Genomic DNA, 19,595 nt, shown 5'->3' with positions numbered 1-19,595 from the left:
ACGCCATCCTCTAATATGGATCAAATTGATTATCCTTCGAAATTATATTGGATCATTGATAGTGGGGCCATGGATCATGTGACGGCCTTATCCACTTTGATGAAAACACAGTCTTAATCAAACTCTACCACAGTCCAGTTACCTGATGGTGGGCACTCACGGGTAGAGGCCATTGGTTCATTGAAAATCAGTCCGCAAATCACTCTTGAAGGAGTACTTAAAGTTCCCAAATTTAGAGTTAATTTGATATGTACAAGGGCATTAAACTGTATTGTGATATTCTTTCTGGAATTCTGTGTTGTGCAGGACGCAGCTACGAGGAAGATGATTGGCCCAGGGAAGCATCATGATGGCCTTTACTACTTGACACAAGACCAAAACCCACATCTAGCCTACAACATCCGCAAACACTCCAACCTTTGGCACCAACGTCTCGGACATCCCTCCACCAAACCGCTTCAAACCTTGAATAAAACAGTCCCTGATATTTATTTTGATTCTAGTCATATATGTGAAATTTGACCTTTAGCAAAACAAATTCGTTTGTCTTTTCCATCCAGTTCAATTTCAACGAATACACCTTTTGATTTGATACACTGTGATATTTGGGGACCACATCGAATAAACTCCCACTCAGGGGCTCGTTATTTCCTAACTATTGTGGATGATTTTTCTCGATATACTTGGATTCACCTCATGAGATATAAATCAGAAACCCAAGGGATATTGCAATTGTTCATTTCATGGGTTCATACACAATTTAATTGCACTGTTAAAACGCTTAGGGCTGAGAACGGGGCCGAGTTTGTATCCATGCGTCCATTCCTTGACTCGAAGGGCATTGTGTTCCACCATTCTTGTCCTTCGACTCCCCAACAAAATGGAGTAGTTGAACACAAGCATAGACACCTTTTGAATGTGGCTCGAGCCCTACGATTCCAAGCCAACCTACCATTGAGTTTTTGGGGTGAGAGTGTTCAAACAGCTTCCTATTTAATTAATAGATTGCCTGCGCCATTACTTTCCCACAAAACACCATATGAATTACTCCACAAAACATCACCCAAATACTCTCATCTCCGCACCTTTGGGTGCTTGTGTTATGCAACCAATCTCATGCCTACTCACAAATTTGATCAACGAGCCCGCCGATGTATTTTCGTTGGTTATCCTTTGGGACAAAAGGGTTACAAAGTTTATGACCTCCAAACTCACAAGTTCTTCTCTTCTCGTGATGTTACATTTTATGAAAGCACATTCCCATTTATTACTCACCCACCAGATCACCAGGATGATAATATAGCATTACCTTTACCTTATCTCATTGAACCACAGACTTCTGCTAATATAACACCACCACCGTCTGCCCTTATACCACATGAAGAAAACCCTAGCCCAGCGCCTTCTCCCAATAATGAACACCCTATAACCCAACATCTCTCTTACCTGCCACCACACTCCCTTCGTCGTCTCCCTCACGAAACGACAACCTTAACCTCACGGCTCCATCTTCAGAACCCCTTCCCATCACAACACCTTCTTTGCCAACTCCACCGACCTCACCACACCCATCCATACCACCATTGCGTCAATCTGGACACCTGTCGCAACCCAGTGTCTTGCTCCGCGACTTTCATGTGTATCAGACGTCCATGACAGCCCCCAAGACATCATCTTCTTTGGCAAGCATGCGGTACTCATTATCCAGGCATCTCTTTTATGGACAACTCTCTTCTCCGTATCAAAAATTTATCTGTAATATCACGACCCTTGTGGAGCCTGTGACCTTCGAACAAGCAAATGCTGATCACAAATGGAGAGATGCCATGGCACATGAACTTGCAGCCCTTGAAGAAAATCACACATGGACGGTTCAACAATTGCCCCTGGTCACCGAGCCATAGGGTGCAAATGGGTGTACAAGATAAAATATAATTCTGACGGTTCCATTGAACGTTACAAAGCCAGACTGGTGGCCAAGGGCTTTACGCAGCGGGAAGGGATTGACAACAAAGAGACTTTCACTCCCGTCGCCAAACTCACTACAGTTCAGTGTTTCTTAGCTGTGGCAGCTGTCCGTCATTGGTCTCTGCATCAAATTGACGTTCAAAACGCCTTCCTCCATGGCGATCTCACTGAGGAGGTCTGTATGCATCTTCCGTCGGGGCTTCGTCGCCAGAGGGAGATAATGGTATGTCGATTCAACAAGTCCCTTTATGGACTTAAACAAGCCTCCCGAAGTTGGTTTCATAAGTTTTCCGCTGCTATTCAACGTGGTGGTTTTCAATAATCTAAGGCCGATTATTCGCTGTTTACTAAGGTTACATGTGCCTCATTCACTGCTGTGCTTATTTATGTTGATGACATTATCATCACTAGCAATGATGATCACGCCATTGCTGCCCTTATGGATTTCCTTCACACCCAATTCCAAATCAAAGATCTTGGCCCTTTGAAGTACTTCCTTAGGGTGGAAGTAGCTCGTTCAACTAGTGGTGTCTCAATTTCTCAACGAAAATACACATTGGATATCTTAGACGAGGCTGGATTGCTCAGGGCTCAACCAATGCCCACACCAATGGAGGAGAATATCAAGCTCTTGCCAACTAAAGGAGAGTTGTTGAAAAATTCATCATATTATAGGAGGCTAGTTGGACGACTCATCTATCTCACTATCACAAGGCTGGAAATAACATATCCCATCCACATCTTAAGTCTATTTATGAAAGAGCCGAGAAAGCCCCACCTTGATGCCGTCTACCATCTCTTGCGTTATTTAAAGGGAGCTCCCGGACAAGGTTTGTACTTCCCATTGATGAACCAATATTTATACTATATATTTTCCCCTTTTTATATTTCTTTTCTTGTCTAGTTTAGTTGGAAGTTTTGAGTATTTATGAGTTTTGCCATTTTGTGTTTATAGGAGCAGCAAGATTGAGTTTGGTGGAAAAGTATGCAAACGTTGGAAATATTTAGTGATTCCAGTTGGAACTGATTAACAAGAGATCGAAGATGATCATATCAAATTTTCAGCTCAAAATTCCCAGCCAATTGTTCCCAGCTTAAGAATGAAGACAGGTCAGTGTGCTGACAAGGCAGTTTAGACCTCTGAAGGTTGCACAAGAGATAAGTACATAATTAAAGCCTAAATTGAGGAAACTTCCTTCTTAGCTTTTGAAGCTGACCTTTCAAGCTTTCTAAGGACATCCATTCATTGAAATCTAAGGAAACGTTCTCGCCAAATCTGCCCACTCCATTTGGCGAATAAAAATAAGAAAGTAAAGGCACTTGTTTTGTGCTTTACTTTGTCATCATCACTCGGCAGACAATGGGGTTTTCAATCCCACTCATTTGGCCTTTGTAGCATTAGAAAAACAGAAGCTTTTGGAGGAGGAAAGTGGAACACATGGCTGTTTATTCCTTTGTCTAATAAAATAAGGTAAAGAAGGGGGACAACAATGATGGCCTTCCACTTGTGGCCTTGGTGCTTTGAAAATTCATTGCCTTTTGTTTAAGGCAACACACGGCAGATAGTAAAATAAGGGAGGGCAGAGAAGAAGAAGGGAATGGACAGAGTTGCCGCGAGCAACATAGCAGAAAGCAGAAGGGATGCCGCAGCTCCAAGAGGATCGGAGAGCTCAGGAGATAACATCCTTGTAAAAAAAAGGGTTGTCTCTTTCTTTGATTCTTCATGGATAATTTCTTATGTATTCAAATAATTATGTATAACTAATTTCCTTTTGCTAGAGTGAGGCCATGAGCCGCAACATGATTACGTAGATTTCTCTTTCAATTACTTAAGTGTTGTTACATATTTGCTTTGATATTTTCAATCTCTAAATTAAACTATCTATGTGTCTTGATGATTGATCACCATTAGGATGCTTAGAAAAGTCGTTGGATGCAATTTTGAATTAATGTCACGTTAAAATTGGTTATGTTTCTTGTGATTGAGGATTGTAATTTCTCCTAAGGTAAATATCATACTCTTAGAGCAAGTCCACCGGGAAACCTTTAGGCCGGCACCCAGTCAATTTTTTAGCCCGGCACCCAGCCAATCCACTCCAGCCGAGCAGATAGGCTGGCACCCAGCCTAAGCCAGGCCACAGGCCGGCTTAGAATCTACAGACCCATGGGACGGCCTATCTGACGTCATAGGTGACGCGCTTAACGACCCAGTCGGGGTTAGGGGGGAATCCGCAGGTGGGGATGAAGTGAGGGTTGTGGACGGCAAGGACTAAGCGGTAGACACGGGAACTGGGTCGAACTCGTCGGGAGTGGCGGATGCTGTTGGCGCCGATGTAGGTGTAGCGCCGCCACCTAGTGCATACAATCCAACACAACTACGCACTGCATACCACATGCCGCCGACATTGCAGTTTGGTTTTCTGGTGGGAGGGATGGAAGATTTTGATGAATAGGTTTTTGTTTTGTTATGTTAAAGTTAGAAATTAAAAATAAAATTATTATTATTTTATAATAAAAATTAATAATATTTTAATAAAATTGACTAGGCTATTTTTTGTTAGGGATGGAGATGCTTTGGCCTATTACTGTTCACTGGGGTCTATTACTGTTCACTTGAGTGGATAAATGCGCTGGGTGCTGGCACAAAGTCCTTAGGGGTGGACTTGCTCTTAGGGATTACATGGTTTAACAAAAGGATTTTCATTAAGATTAATGAATCATTCATGTTTATATTTAATCCAAATGTCATGGATAAATTGCTTGTAGTGGTATGCGTTTTAACTTGAATGTCACAAGTAAAACATACACAAGGAAAACCCAACCTTCAAAGCATATGTGTTTTCGATTACTTAAGCAATTGGAAGAGCTTCGTAGGAGTGTTGTTGGTAAAGGTTGAACTCTAGCATATTGTCAATCTATTTTTCTTCAATCATTTATTTTATCTTGAATTTCCTCATTTACTTGTTTTGTTTAGTTGAATCATTATTTCTATAAGCCACTTTTAGATGTTTGTTTAAGTCACGTACAATAGTATTTAGTTTCGTTGAATTAGTGTAGTTCTTAGAGTTAACTAAGTTAAATACACAAAAGCTCATAAATTGTTTATACCAGTCCCTGAGGAGATTTACCTTGCTTGAGTCATTCTATACTACAACACTTGTTCTCTTGCAAGAATTTTCTATGGTTTAACCCTTTGTTTTACAAGTGGTAAAAATCACCATCACCCATCCACATGCAATATGTCTTTAATGGGGTTTTGTGACGCAGATTGGGTTGGATGCTCTATTACAAGACGATTCGTAACTGGGTATTGTATATTCCTTGGAGGAGCACTAATCTCGTGGAAAACCAAGAAGCAAACGACTGTCTTGAGGTCATCTACCGAATTAGAATATAGAGCAATGGCGTCTATTACATGTGAGTTAACTTGGTTGAGATATCTATTGCATGACATGCGAGTTCGACACCCATAACCAGCCCAGCTTTCTTGTGATAGTCAGGCGGCACTTCACATAGCCGCAAACCCAGTTTTCCATGAACGAACGAAGCATATTGAGATCGACTGTCATGTGGTTTGAGAGCAAATCCAATGTAGAGATATTGCTACATCTCATGTGTCCACAAAGTGTCAGCTTGCCGACATGTTTACCAAACCACTTGGTCAGCCATCATTTTGTTTCCTACTTGGCAAGTTAGGCGTTCTAGACATCCACGCTCCAATTTGAGGGGGAGTATTAACAGAAAGAAAAGAAGATCACTTGATTATAGCAATGTATCAATTAGTTATTATGATAGATTGTAATTGCCAATCTGTATATACTTTGCCTAGAATAGACCAATTATAGATTGTATAAATATAAGTCTCCGTATGAACTATTAATCATCAACTTATCAATAGAGAAAATCTCTCTCAAATCACATAGTTTCAAGACAGGGCGCTCGAGTGGTTTTTGTTGCGGAGGCAGTAGGAGTGGAGATGAAGGTGTTTTAGGACCCCATGTCTGGGAGTTTGGACCTGTAGACAATGTCGTTTTGGGTAGTTTCTATAGCCATCTCTTGGTAAAAATGGGATTATCCAAAGAGAAAATAGACAACAAAATGATTGGTTTGTTCTGAGTAAAATTGGAGCTTCTATAGGCCCATATGGATCTTCATATAATATATACAACATGAGATGTGGTTGGTTATGGGGGGGGGGGGGAATGGGATTATGGTATTGTTTGGGGGTGAAACCGTGAAAGTGAATAATTGGAAATTTGATGAAAACGTTTGGGTTGGTGAATGATGATGATTGGAGGTAGACCTGTAAATGGGTCGGGTGGGTTTGGGTTGGGTTGAACTCGACCCATTAAATTAACGGGTCATCCGAACCCAACCCGTTAAGCTAACGGGTCACCCGAACCCGACCCGTTAAGCTAACGGGTCACCCGTTTCACCCGTTAACACCCATTAACAATTATTATAATTTTTTTTTTGCATAAAGTTTATTTTTTGTTATTAAGACTTTACTAAAATTACTAAAATATCCTCAACTAACGGGTGTTAACAGGTCCTAGCGGGTCTAACGGGTTGACCCAAAATGACCTGTTATTTAACGGGTTGTTAACGGGTTCATCCGTTAGCAACCTGACCCGTTAAGCATCCACCCAAATACAAATATTAACGGGTTGGGTCGGATCGGGTTAACGGGTTGAGTCCAAAATGCCAGGCCTAATTGGAGGCGGAAGGGATGGGTGCATGGGTTTTGGTTTGGGGAAGGTGGGTTTGGATGGTGGTGGGGTCAGGACATTTTCTAAAGTCAAGTCTTTTTACCAACCTCTGCCCTTACCAACTATTGCTACATGATTTGGGAGTATAGCGTCTGAAGGCATATCATTTTTAACTTATCATATATTGAATAAATTAAATAAAATTAAACGATTAAATTTAAAATATGGGGGTGTAAAAGGCTGAAGGATGTGTGAAATTACTTCGTTTTAAGCCCTTAGCATTACAAAATTGGTTGATGAATTGCTTTGTGCTGTCAGATTTAATCAAAGTTTCCGAACCACATATTCTGGTTGTGAAAATAGAAGATCGATTGCTAGATTAATTGTCATTATAAATGGTTTCTAAAATTAACACATTCATCAGTGATTAGTTTGGTTCATGAACTTAAAAATCAATTAATGCCACCTTTGAATTTAATTACAAAGAACGGAGGGGTCCTTTTTTTTTTTGGTTGATGTGTGGACGATTTCCAACATGTTATTTTTCCTAGTTCATCTCCTAAACCTAGTATTATTACTCCTGTAAAGTGAGAAGGGCCTCCATTTTGCATCTCCTCTTCATGCACAAGCCTTGGCACTCAAAAAATGTGTGCTTTTGGCAAAAAGAAAGGGATTTAAGAATTTAGAGCGATTCGCTCTAGATTTGGAAGTGTTCTGATAGAGAATTTACCACACACGCAAATAGGTTAAAAACTCCTATAATACTTGTAAGAATGACAAGGTTATTGTAGTATAAACGGATCTCGCAAGGTCGTTCTCCACATGGATTACTAAATAAATCGAAGCAAATCAAATTCCAATTAATTGTTGTAAAGGAGAAAATTGAGGTGATTGATATTTATGACCTAATTTAGTAAAATGAATTTAACTAATAAAAATAAGACAATCTGCAATATTAAAACTGAGGGGCAAAGAAAACAGTTTTAGAAAAATCAATTTAAGAAAGCACTAGGGTTCCACCATCACCTAACAATCCTATGTATTTTTACCAATTACTTTTGATCTACACATGCCACTTTGAAAGTTAGGTTTTCCTAATTTATTTTGTACTTAGAACCTCCAATATATAACGTATATCTAACATGCAACCCGTCTGGACGTTCGGATCAAATCTGAACATGAAAGACTCATTATGCTCTATGAAAACCCTTTGAAAAATCATGCAACCCTTAAGATGTGGTGTTCATCCTAAATGAATTTACAATTATTAATCACAAGAAGCCCACATCAATTTCAGGGAACCTTCCGACCAAAATTGCATCAAATTAATTTTCTAAAGATCCTAATAGTGATCAGGCATTAAGATAATTAGATAGTTTTAATCACGGTGATTAATAATTCAAAGCAAACATGCAATCAATCATAAGCAATTAAATAAAAATTACATATTCATGCTAAGGCTCAAGGCTTCGCATATTCATAATAAAATCATAGAAAATATTATTAAGAAAATGATTGAAAACACCTTAAAGTAGAAAATCTCCAAGAACCGTAGCAATTTCTCTTTGTCTCCAAAGTTGCATAAAAAATAAAGCGTAGTCCTCCAACTGAGGCTGACTAAACCTTAAATATCTCCAAAAAAACCAGCGGCACAAACCCTAAAATTGTAGTCTCTTGTTCCAATTAGGAAACTGTCACAGCCCGTCCCGAGAATTATTTATCGTGGTTGTGAAAAGACAGATTTACCCTTAAGCGTTTATGAAATCGTGGGGCTATGTGTGGTTGAGGACCAATGTGTTAAGTCCCTATTATTTTGGACCCAATTGGAAGTAAGAAAATTATTAGTTGTGATTGGTGACTTTGGACCACACACACACACCCATAACCTTTTCTCTCTTCCCTTCCGTGTCCTCTCTCTCTATCTCTCAGACTCTCTCTCTCTTCCCTCCTGTACGGACTCAAACCCAAAACCCTTTGAATCGTGATGGATCGAGGATTCTAAGACCACCATTGTGTTCATGAGGACCGTACGAGTCTTGGGGTACACGTTCCAGGTAAGAACTCCATCGTTTTCACGTCGAAACCATAACCCCGATTTGAAGTACTATTTATGCTCATGTAAAATGTTGATTTTTATGGAATTTCAAGACCATAGGAAGCTTTAGGACGTTCTAAGGAGGCTCGGAGTGCTTCGTTGGAAAGATTTAGACGTTGGGATAGCTAGTTTCGAAGTTGGCCGGTTTCCTTAAATTTCTTTGACGGGATTTTGTGATTTTTGGAGCTTTAAACATGTATAATGTTGTTCTTCTCATCTCCAGCTCTCTATTGGTATAAATTTCATGAAAAATGGTTAAGAAACGAGTGAGAAAGAGGCAGTTGCAGGTCTGCCTAGAATCCGGCGCTGGCGACATTGTTCCGACATCTGGAGGTTGAAGGTGATGCGCGTGAGGGCGCGTGAGGGCGCGTGAGGCCATGCCTTCCCCGGCGCGTGATGGCACGTGAGCCATAGGAAATTTTTTCTAAAAATATCACAATGTTTGTGAGGTTGTGTAGGTCACTATGGTATATTCATATACCCATTTTGAGCAATGTATGAGAAGTTATTAGCTAGTTTCGCCTATGTGCTTTAAAATAATGTTTTAATAGTTAATTCGCATGAGGCTTATCCCGAGGACGAGCGTATCTACGGGCGACTCAGGGGCTACGAACCTTCGACATACCAATGAGTGGGCTTTTGTTTTCAGTATATACTTATATACTTGATATATTTCCTAGAAATGCATTTTAAGGAAAGTATGCTTTCAATTAATATGCCAAATAAGCTATTTTCGTGTGTTTGTTGGTCCTAATAACAAAGTTGGCAAGAAAGTGCATTTTGGAGCACTTTGGAGCATTTTGGGCCAAGATTGGATAGTGCAAGCATGGTGACATGAGGATTGACGTTTTTGAAGATTAGAAGGCTAGAAATCAGCATGTGTGTGTGCAAGTGTGTTGACCTACAACTACAAACACTCATCCACTACACCCATTACATCCACTCATTACCACAACACTCACCCACTACACCCATTACATCCACTCATTACCACAACATACACCACTACCACCTTAATTAGATGGTGGTGCTCTCCCTAGCCTATAAATACATCCACCCTTCACCATAACAAAGGAGAAAAGATCCATCCAAAGACACTACATTCACATCTCACAACTCCATACACTTACACTTTCATTCCTTGGCTGTGAGCACCATCCATTCCTCCATACAACCAACCCTTCAAATACTCACCAACACGTTATGCCGTAGCAAAGAAAGGGAAGGAAAGTACTTGGACGTGCTTGCTGTCCAACTTGGATCGCTGGAGCGTTTAGGTGTTTTTTTTTTTTTTTTTTCAATGTCTAAATTTGTTTATCTTTGCTTTGTAAGTATGAGGAACTAAACCCCCCTTAGCTAGGGGGGAATTCAAAACCATGTTCATGCTTGCAATATGATTTGATTACCTTCAGTTGTGATTTCATAAGTTGTGAATTCAATTTGTTTAACTGCTTGATTGATAACTTATTCGTGTATGTTTATTAAGAGTGCACACTTAATTTGCATGCATGAATATGATGCTAGAGTATAAGGGAGTTTCACCTAATAGTTACAAACTTATATTCACAAGTAGTGGAGGTCGCTTATAAACGATCGCGTTAAATAAATTCTTGGCAGGAGTTTCATACTCATCATAGTAACGAATGCCTTGTCAATACTTATAGTTTTCATAATGCTTAATGATCTTTGATTGTATCTTTATTGTGCTGTTCACGTAAAGAACTTTTGAAGAATGCTTGAATTGTTGTATGCGATTTCCCATCCAATTCAATAACTTAAGGAGAACTTGAAGGTTAATTTAAGCGGACTTAATTAACCTGGGGTGTTGAGTTTCATGATTGATCGAAAGAACAACTGAAAATTCGTTTATGTGCAAGTATGTCATGTGTGGAGAAGAACCTCCTAGCCAGCTTTCCATCCATTCAATTTACTCAAATTCGTGCATATTTCATTAATTCATTAATTTACTTGTTTTGTTTTCAAATTCGTCAAAACCAAAACCCCCTTTACTTTAAAGTGTTTTATTAGTCAAAATCTGTTTTGATTTGTGTTTTTAGGTGTCCCAAAAGTGTGCTAGAGTCCAAATCTGCCCAGTTTGTGTGTTTTAGGCAGATTTGAGCGTTTTTAGCTTGTTTTGAGTCCTTTGAGTTTGTTTTAAGTTCTTTGAGTCTAGTTTAGTGTTTTTAACTTTGTTTATATGTTTTTAAGTCAGTTTCAAGTGTTTTAGCAATCCCTCCTAATCCCCGACCTAGAACGATCCCTACTTATATTCTTTACTACAATTAACAACAAGAGGGTTTAATTTGTGTGTGAGATAATTTTTGCATCAAATTTTTTGCACCGTTGCTGAGGATTAGCAACTTTGCTAATCCCCCGTTGTTTCTTTTTCATGTTTTTTTGTTTTAGTTATTGACTTTGTTTCTATTTGTGTCTTTTATTTTTACTTATGATATTTGATTTAGTTTGTTTCCTTGATTTCAAGTACTAGAGAAGTAAGACATGGATTTTTCTACCATTCAAGCTCAATTGGCGAAACTTACTTCTCAATTGTCACAATATGCTGAAAGGACCACAATGCAAAGTGTCCCTACAGATGGTGTGTTCTATGGGCAAGGATATCCAACTCATCAATGTTCTCAATTCGCTGCGAATGAAGATGCTTGGGGTTATCAAGGCCATAGCCAATTAGGGGATAACATGTTTTCCAACGCTTACAATTCGGATTGGAGAGATTATTCAGATTACATGTGGGGAGAACCTCAACAATTCCAACAAGATGGGTATTGGCAGCAAGAAGAGGAATTCTATTAAAGACCTATGCAGCCACCACAACAATCTGCCCAATTCAAATCAGGTACGTCTTTGGATAATGATATGTTTAATAAGTTACTCACCTCTTTGAACCAGGAAGTAGAAAATGGAAACAAAGAGATGCAAAATCAAGCCAAGAAGACGGGAGAATTGGAGAAGCAAATTGGGCAGATTATGGAGTTCATGGCACAAATTCAAGAGCAAAGTGAACTCTCCAACTCAACTATTGAAAATTTGAAGGAAGATTTTGAAATCCATGATGCTATCACTTTAGGAAGTGCTATGGAGGTTGGAGGTGAACCGAAGACATCCAAACCAAGCCAAAACATGGATGAACAACTATTGCTCGAAGAAGAAGAGAATAACAAGACCACGGCAAGGGAAGAACCACCCTTGTGGCAGCCTCATATGCCCTCTATGCCGTCTACTACAACCAAGGTAAGCCTAAATTCAATTTGTCCTGACCCCGTTTCACCAAATGTCTTTATTCCTTGCAGGATCATGCAATCCAAGGAAGAAGAGGGTGAGAAAGGCATCTTCGAAACCTTTCCAAATAATCAAAAGCAAGAAGTGGATGGGGAATGTCTAGAATTCATCAAAGAAGATACACTTGAGATGAAAAATCCTAAAGAAGTTGGATTTTATGACACGGGACAAGTCATAACTCTCAAAACACCAGATCTGGCCAAGTCCCATATCCCTGCAACCTTCAAAGATGTGGTGTTCGTAATTGAGTTTGTGTTGGAGCAAGCAAGTAAGCCATCTTCTCAAACTTCGATTTTATTATATACTAACTTGCTGATTTTGATGATTCAGGCGCCTACACTAGAATTTAAACCATTGCCGGATCACATCAAGTATCACTTTCCATTCAAGGATCAATTCCATGCTATGGGCCTTATCCAAGTTTAGAAGGAAGTTTCGTCCGGCTGGAAGACGTTAAAGCAAGCGCTTCTTAAGAGGCAACCCATGTATTCAAATAAGGAAGATTTTTGAATTGCTCCACAATCAGTTTTGCGTTTCTAAAAACCTTCCCTTTTCTGTAGTTTTATTTTGCCATGATTGTCATTTTTATTTGTTGCTTGTTTAATTGTTTTTGGTGTGGGTTTATTTTTGAAACACTGACAGTTATGCAAGGATTTTTACATTCATTTTCATGAAAAAAAAGAACATTAAGCAGAAAATACAAGAGGGAGCTTTCACAAAGGCTGCTTAGGAGAAGTCTCAGTAGTCGGCGGAACCTCAGTAGTCGGCGGAGCCCCAGAAGGAGGAGGCATCGGAGGTTGATCCTTTGGAGTTTCATTACGCGGTACAGCCCTAGAAGACGAGGGCAAATGCTGTTGGAACGAACCCACAAACCTCTGATGATCAAGTAAAATCTGACCATCAGATTCCTGCATCTGGTCAATCTTCCTCTTCATGTTTGTAACATAGTTATGTGTGAGCTTGTGCAACTGTTTATTCTCATGCTTAAGCCCTCTAATCTCCTGTTTGAGACTCATCACTTCAGTTGCCAATGATTCAACTTGACGGGTTCGAGCAAATAGGCGTTAGGCCATATTAGACACAGAACCTGGGCACTGCACACTAAGAGCCAGAGAATCCTTAACAGCCAACTCATCAGACCGTTTGGCAAGTAGTCTGTTATCTTTGGGAGTGACAAGGTTCCTGGCCACCACCGCGGCTATCATATCATTCTTCATTATCGAATCCCCAACGGTAAGGGGACCAGTAGGGGATATGAAAGATGGGCACCATATGTTGTCTGGAGAAGGTGGGACTGCCTCTTCACCAAGGTTCAAGTCAAAATGACGATTGGAGGGGCCAGACATTTTCAGAGGTGTTAAAGAAAGAAGAGGTCGGACAAGTCAAGATCGTAGAAGTGCAAGAAGGGAGTTTCTACAGGCAAAAATTCAAGTGTGCTTTGAACGTCATGCGTACCTCTATAAAAATCAGCACTCGATGGGATTTCAGAGATCGAAGAGGCGAGCTCAGAAATCAAAGAGGCCAACTCAAAAATCAAAGAGGCGCTAGCTTTCTCAAAAGCTGGGCTTGCTCAGAAACCACGCCCAATCTTCTTTTCCAGATTTGTCCGCACTTGTCACATGCAACCTCTGCACTTGACGGGATTTCAAAGATCGAAGAGGCAAGCTCAAAAATCGGAGAGGCATCTATTTTTCCAGACGTTTCAGCATCTGTCACATGCAGAGTCAGCTTTGCGGAAATCACGGGCAGTTTGTCGAAGCGCCGATTCCAGATATCGAAGAGGCATTTGCTTTTCCAGACGTGTCAGCGCCTGTCACATGCACACTCAGCCTTGCAGAAATTACGGGCAATTTGTCGAAGATCTCTTGTGAAGTAGAAATCACGTGAAGTTTACTATTAAATCATCCAATGGTGGAGACAAGAGTGAAAGAATAGTACCGGTTATTAATTCCTATAAATGTCACCTTTCACCCTTTATTGCAAGTCAAACATACATAACCCTTCTTCTTCTCCGAGAATGCCTTTCCAACAAACCCTCTCAAGTCACTCAGTGTTCTTTATTCCTTGGGATACCTCTGCAAACAACTCATCCAAAGCAAAAGTATTTCATATCATGAAGGTTGAAAGCAAGAGTATCTCATATCATGCTTTCTCCCTGTCATTCTCTTTGTCGTTGTTTTGGGACAAGGAGAAGGAGAGCAATCAACCAGCACTTGGTATCAATCTTCCGATCTGGAACTGACTGCCTGGAACCCCTTCCTGATTGCTTACCTAGCCTTGCTCTCGAGTACTCATCTTCATCATTTTATGCTTCCTCTTCGTCTACTACATCTGCTTGGGGAACAGATAAGGGAAGTGAAAATGATACCTCAAAGCATGTGGAGACAATTTGCCAATTCATCCTCAGCTAGGGACAAGGAGAAAGAAAGCAAAAGGCGGGCACTTGGAAGGATTGAAGAAAGAAACAGACCAACACCTCTACCTCGTGCCTGCCTGCTGTGCAGAAGAAACAAGCAGAGAAGAATGCAGACTGTACAATCAAATCAACCCAGCAGAAGAAGTCTGATTTGAAACCAAGGAACTCTCATATTCCTCGCTCAGAATTCCAAACCAGTTCGAGATCAAAGCTGTGGAAAGATAACAAGATCATCTATCTCCAAAACCAGATTTGCGTTCTTAAACTCTACTCTATCTGGTTTTTACGTTGCCATACTTGTCATGTTTATTTGTTGTTTGTTTGTTTGCTTGTTTTTTGTGTGAGTTTATGCTTGAAACATTGAGGACAATGTTTGATTTAAGTGTGGGGGGCGGGGGGTAACCAAGTTGTTTTGCATAAAATTGGTAGGAGTTTATCACCCATTACTTCTAGTGTTGTTCCTTGCTGTTTTAAGTGTTTTTAAGCTGTTTTGGAGTGTTTCAGTGTGTTTTAACATAAAAATCCGAAAATCTCATAAAAATTTGAAAAATTGTTTTGAAAAACCCAAAAAGAGTTGTTTTTGTATGTTTATTTGTGTCTAATGGTACCTTCCAACACAATGATGAGAATTTAGTTTTTAATTACAAAACTGTTAAAGAGAGTTATTTGGAGAGTTAATAATCTGTGCATCATTGTTTTCTAAAGTCGTTGCATGATCTCATTATTCTTTGCTTGGTTGCTACTTAGAAGGCGTTTCATCATTTAGTTCCAAATGCTAGAACTCATGCCTATTTCATTCAAAGAATGCTATTGATTTGCATAACACATTTTCAAGATGATGTTGTGTAGTGACCACCAAAGCCAAATTGCCGTGCCCCTATTTCATTATGTGTTTAAGTTTAACCCCGTTGAGCCTTGTTAAGCCTATGTTCTTTGTTAAACCACACTATCCTTACCTAGCCTGGTTTTAGGACCATCCATACCCTTGTTCTTGAAGCATAGTAAAGCATGACTTAAAATGAACTCCTTTTTGATCAATGTATTGCAGAAAGCAAGTGTGGGGGAAGTGATTCTTGTGTGTGTGTGTGCCAAAGTCCTTAATAAGGCACGGGTGGAAAAGAAAAAAAAAGAGTGAAAAGAAAAAAAGTTTGTTAAAAAAGGGTCCAAAACATTGAATTCGGCCCTAAGTGTTGCATGAATCTTCCCTTTGTATTTAAAAGTTGATTCTGCATTCTAAAGTGAATTCCAAGTGTCTATTTCATTGCTTTGCTTGCTATCGCTTTAAAAACGTTTGTTATTCCTATCCTTTCTTTATTAGCCATTACCCCCAAGCCCTGTTACAACCCTTGACTTCAATCTTGAGTGTTGTGTGTTTCAATTTGTGGGGTTCAAAATTGGTATGAGCATATGGTGTCACTGGTTCTTGCATTTAAGTAGTAGCATTCCATTCATGAGATCATATCTAAACATGCTTAATAACTCCAGAAAATTGCTTTCTTTGTTATAACATATGTGAGTCCTAGTCTTTAATCTTCTCACATATACCTAGTATAGGGAATGTAGTCAGAAATTCTTGTGTGAAAATAAGAGTGTATCTAGTAAGGAATTGAGGAAATTCTCTAAGGCATGTTACTATATTCAAAATGCTATTTTAATTGATTAAATGAGAGCTAGTGAATGGTGACTATGATTAAGTATGCTCGAGGGTAAGGAATGCTTAAATCTATGTAAGTGGTGATCTTTGGCATGTCATGTTTCATTGAAAATCCATGAGGCAAATGTTGGAAGGTTAGGTTGTGTTTTTTTTGTTTTGTTTCGTTTTGTTTCTTTTGTTTTGCTCGAGGACTAGCAAAAGCCAAGTGTGGGGGAATTTGATAGGAGCATATTTATGCAACTTAGTTAGCTTGTTCTTGTGCATTTATGTTGTTATTTCTTAGTTAATTATGTATTTTAAGCTATTTTCGTGTGTTTGTAGGTCCTAATAACAAAGTTGGCAAGAAAGTGCATTTTGGAGCACTTTAGAGCATTTTTGGGCCAAGATTGGATAGTGCAAGCATGGAGACATGAGGATGGACGTTTTTGAAGATTAGAAGGCTAGAAATTAGCATGTGTGTGTGCAAGTGTGTTGACCTACAACTACAAACACTCATCCACTACACCCATTACATCCACTCATTACCAAACACTCACCCACTACACCCATTACATCCACTCATTACCACAACATACACCACTACCACCTTAATTAGATGGTGGTCCTCTCTCTAGCCTATAAATACATCCACCCTTCACCATAACAAAGGAGAAAAGATCCATCCAAAGACACTACATTCACATCTCACAACTCCATACACTTACACTTTCATTCCTTGGCCATGAGCACCATCCATTCCTCCATACAACCAACCCTTCAAACACTCACCAACACCTTATGCCGTAGCAAAAGAAGGGAAGGAAAGTGCTTGGACGTGCTTGCTGTCCAACTTAGATCGTTGGAGCATTTAGGTGTTTTCTTCTTTTGTTTTCAATGTCTAAATTTGTTTATCTTTGCTTTGTAAGTATGAGGAACTAAACCCCCCTTAGCTAGGGGGGAATTCAAAACCATGTTCATGCTTGCAATATGATTTGATTACCTTCAGTTGTGATTTCATAAGTTGTGAATTCAATTTGTTTAACTGCTTGAATGATAACTTATTCGTGTATGTTTATTAAGAGTGCACACTTAGTTTGCATGCATGAATACGATGCTAGAGTATAAGGGAGTTTCACCTAATAGTTATAAACTTATATTCACAAGTAGTGGAGGTCGCTTATAAACGATCGCGTTAAATAAATTCTTGGCAGGAGTTTCATGCTTATCATAGTAACGAATGCCTTGTCACTACTTATAGTTTTCATAATGCTTAATGATCTTTGATTGTATCTTTATTGTGCTGTTCACGTAAAGAACTTTTGAAGAATGCTTGAATTGTTGTATGCGCTTTCCCATCCAATTCAATAACTTAAGGAGAACTTGAGGTTAATTTAAGCGGACTTAATTAACCTAGGGTGTTGAGTTTCATGATTGATCGAAAGAACAACTGAAAATTCGTTTATGTGCAAGTATGTCATGTGTGGAGAAGAACCTCCTAGCTAGCCTTCCATCCATTCAATTTACTCAAATTCGTGCAGATTTCATTAGTTCTTTAATTTACTTGTTTTGTTTTCAAATTTGTCAAAACCAAAACCCCATTTACTTTAAAGTGTTTTATTAGTCAAAATCTGTTTTGATTTGTGTTTTTAGGTGTCCCAAAAGTGTGTTACAGTCCAAATCTGCCCAGTTTGTGTGTTTTAGGCAGATTTGAGCGTTTTTAGCTTGTTTTGAGTCCTTTGAGTTTGTTTTAAGTTCTTTGAGTCTAGTTTAGTGTTTTTAACTTTGTTTATATGTTTTTAAGTTAGTTTCAAGTGTTTTAGCAATCCCTCCTAATCCCCAGCCTAGAACGATCCCTACTTACATTCTTTACCACAATTAACAACAAGAGGGTTTAATTTGTGTGTTAAGATAATTTTCGCATCAACTATATGCTTAAATTGGATCCAACTTAAGTGCACAGTCTTGTCGTATAGACCTTATCTATGGTTCCGAGTTGTAGGTGACTAGCGATTTATCGCCCGGCTATTATGGGAGAGTAAAAATTGAGCATAATTATATTACACCCAATCTTGTCGTACAAACCTTTTTAGTCATTCCGACTTATGTGGAGTATATTGCCATATAGGTCATTGTAGTGACTCCGGCTAGATTGACTTTTGAGCTATAAATTCATCCGTACAGACTACCACAGGGGTTCTGGCTAACATATCATATTTTTATGAATTTATTCTTACCTGAATTGCTTACTCTGTTATATCTTGGCATAGCATACATTTGAATATGATTATGTGAAGTATGAATTGAATTGATATGATTTCATATATATATATATATATATTATGTATGTTGATGCACAAAACCGGAGGTCTTGGAACAACGTAAATCCGACCGTGAATCTGTAAGAAAGTAAAGAACACATGATGTATCGTGGTTCACCCCAATGTTTGGGCTATGTCCATACTGATTATTGTATTTCTCTGAGATGTTGAAGAGGGAGAGAGGAGATAGAGCTTCCTTATGTGAGGATGAGCTTCTCTGAATCTGAGAGGGGATGTGAGGCCTCCCTAATTATGAGGGTGAGGGGTCATTTTATAGAATAAGGGCTCCTTACTTATTACATATTTGCCCATTCCTTTATAACATAATTACATTTGAGTCCCCCGAGTATTTATACGAGATCTAAATACGGAGGCCCTAAGTATGGTACAAACAGTAGTCCCCCAAGTCTTCAGTCAAGAGAGTCTTTTGGTTGGAAACTTGAAATTCAGTCCATGTGTGGGCCGAAATAACTAGATGTCGTCTAGAATTGATACTCGATATGAGGCGGTACCCAAAGTGAAATGATGCTCAACTAAAAGTAGCACATGTTGCGAGGCTGCTCTGCTTGTGGCTTATGTTGCCTTGGTTGGCTCGGCTTATGGTGTTGATGGTGAGGGAGTCCCTTTTATAGAATAAGGGTTCGCTCCTCAATACATAAGTGATGGGTTATGAGTGATGCTCGCGGCGAGGCGGTTGCTCAGCAGGCAGCGATGCTCTCTAATGATGGTGAGGGAGTCCCTTTTATAGAATAAGGGCTCGCTCCTCAATACAAAAAATGATGGGCTAGAGTTGATGCTCGCGGCGAGGCGGTTGCTCAGCTGGTGGCGATGCTCTCTAATGAAGGTGAGGGAGTCCCTTTTATAAAATAAGGGCTCGCTCCTCAATACATGAATAATGGGTGCTCTCTAATGAAAGTCAGGGAGTCCCTTCTATAGAATAAGGGCTCGTTCCTCAGTACATAAATAATGGGCTAAGTCCCCAAGTATTTTCATGAGGCCTAGTTGAGGCCCAATATATGGTACATAATGTAGTCCCCCAAGTCTTCGCTCAATAGAGTCTGTTGGCTGGAGACTTCAAATTGAATCCATGTATGGGCCGAAGTGGCGGTTGTTCAGAGGTGGTATTTGTATACCCTGCACTGAAGCTTTGTAGGTGGAG

The 19,595-nt window shown here is 39.5% G+C and overlaps 1 protein-coding gene and 1 pseudogene across 3 annotated transcripts in view; one reads left to right on the top strand and one right to left on the bottom strand.

Annotated features, from left to right (window-relative positions):
* The window catches only part of LOC126634147 (4-coumarate:CoA ligase 1-like), an 85,422-nt pseudogene extending 79,401 nt beyond the window's left edge, over positions 1 to 6,021 (bottom strand).
* Positions 1 to 19,595, top strand: part of LOC126634144 (uncharacterized) — a 95,785-nt gene that overhangs the window by 17,336 nt on the left and 58,854 nt on the right. The window lies entirely within an intron of this gene.

Source organism: Malus sylvestris, chromosome 9, assembly GCF_916048215.2.
Source record: "Malus sylvestris chromosome 9, drMalSylv7.2, whole genome shotgun sequence".
Classification (NCBI taxonomy): domain Eukaryota; kingdom Viridiplantae; phylum Streptophyta; class Magnoliopsida; order Rosales; family Rosaceae; genus Malus; species Malus sylvestris.
The sequence above is the reverse complement of the archived record's forward strand: the minus strand, read 5'-3'. Positions and strand labels throughout refer to the sequence as shown.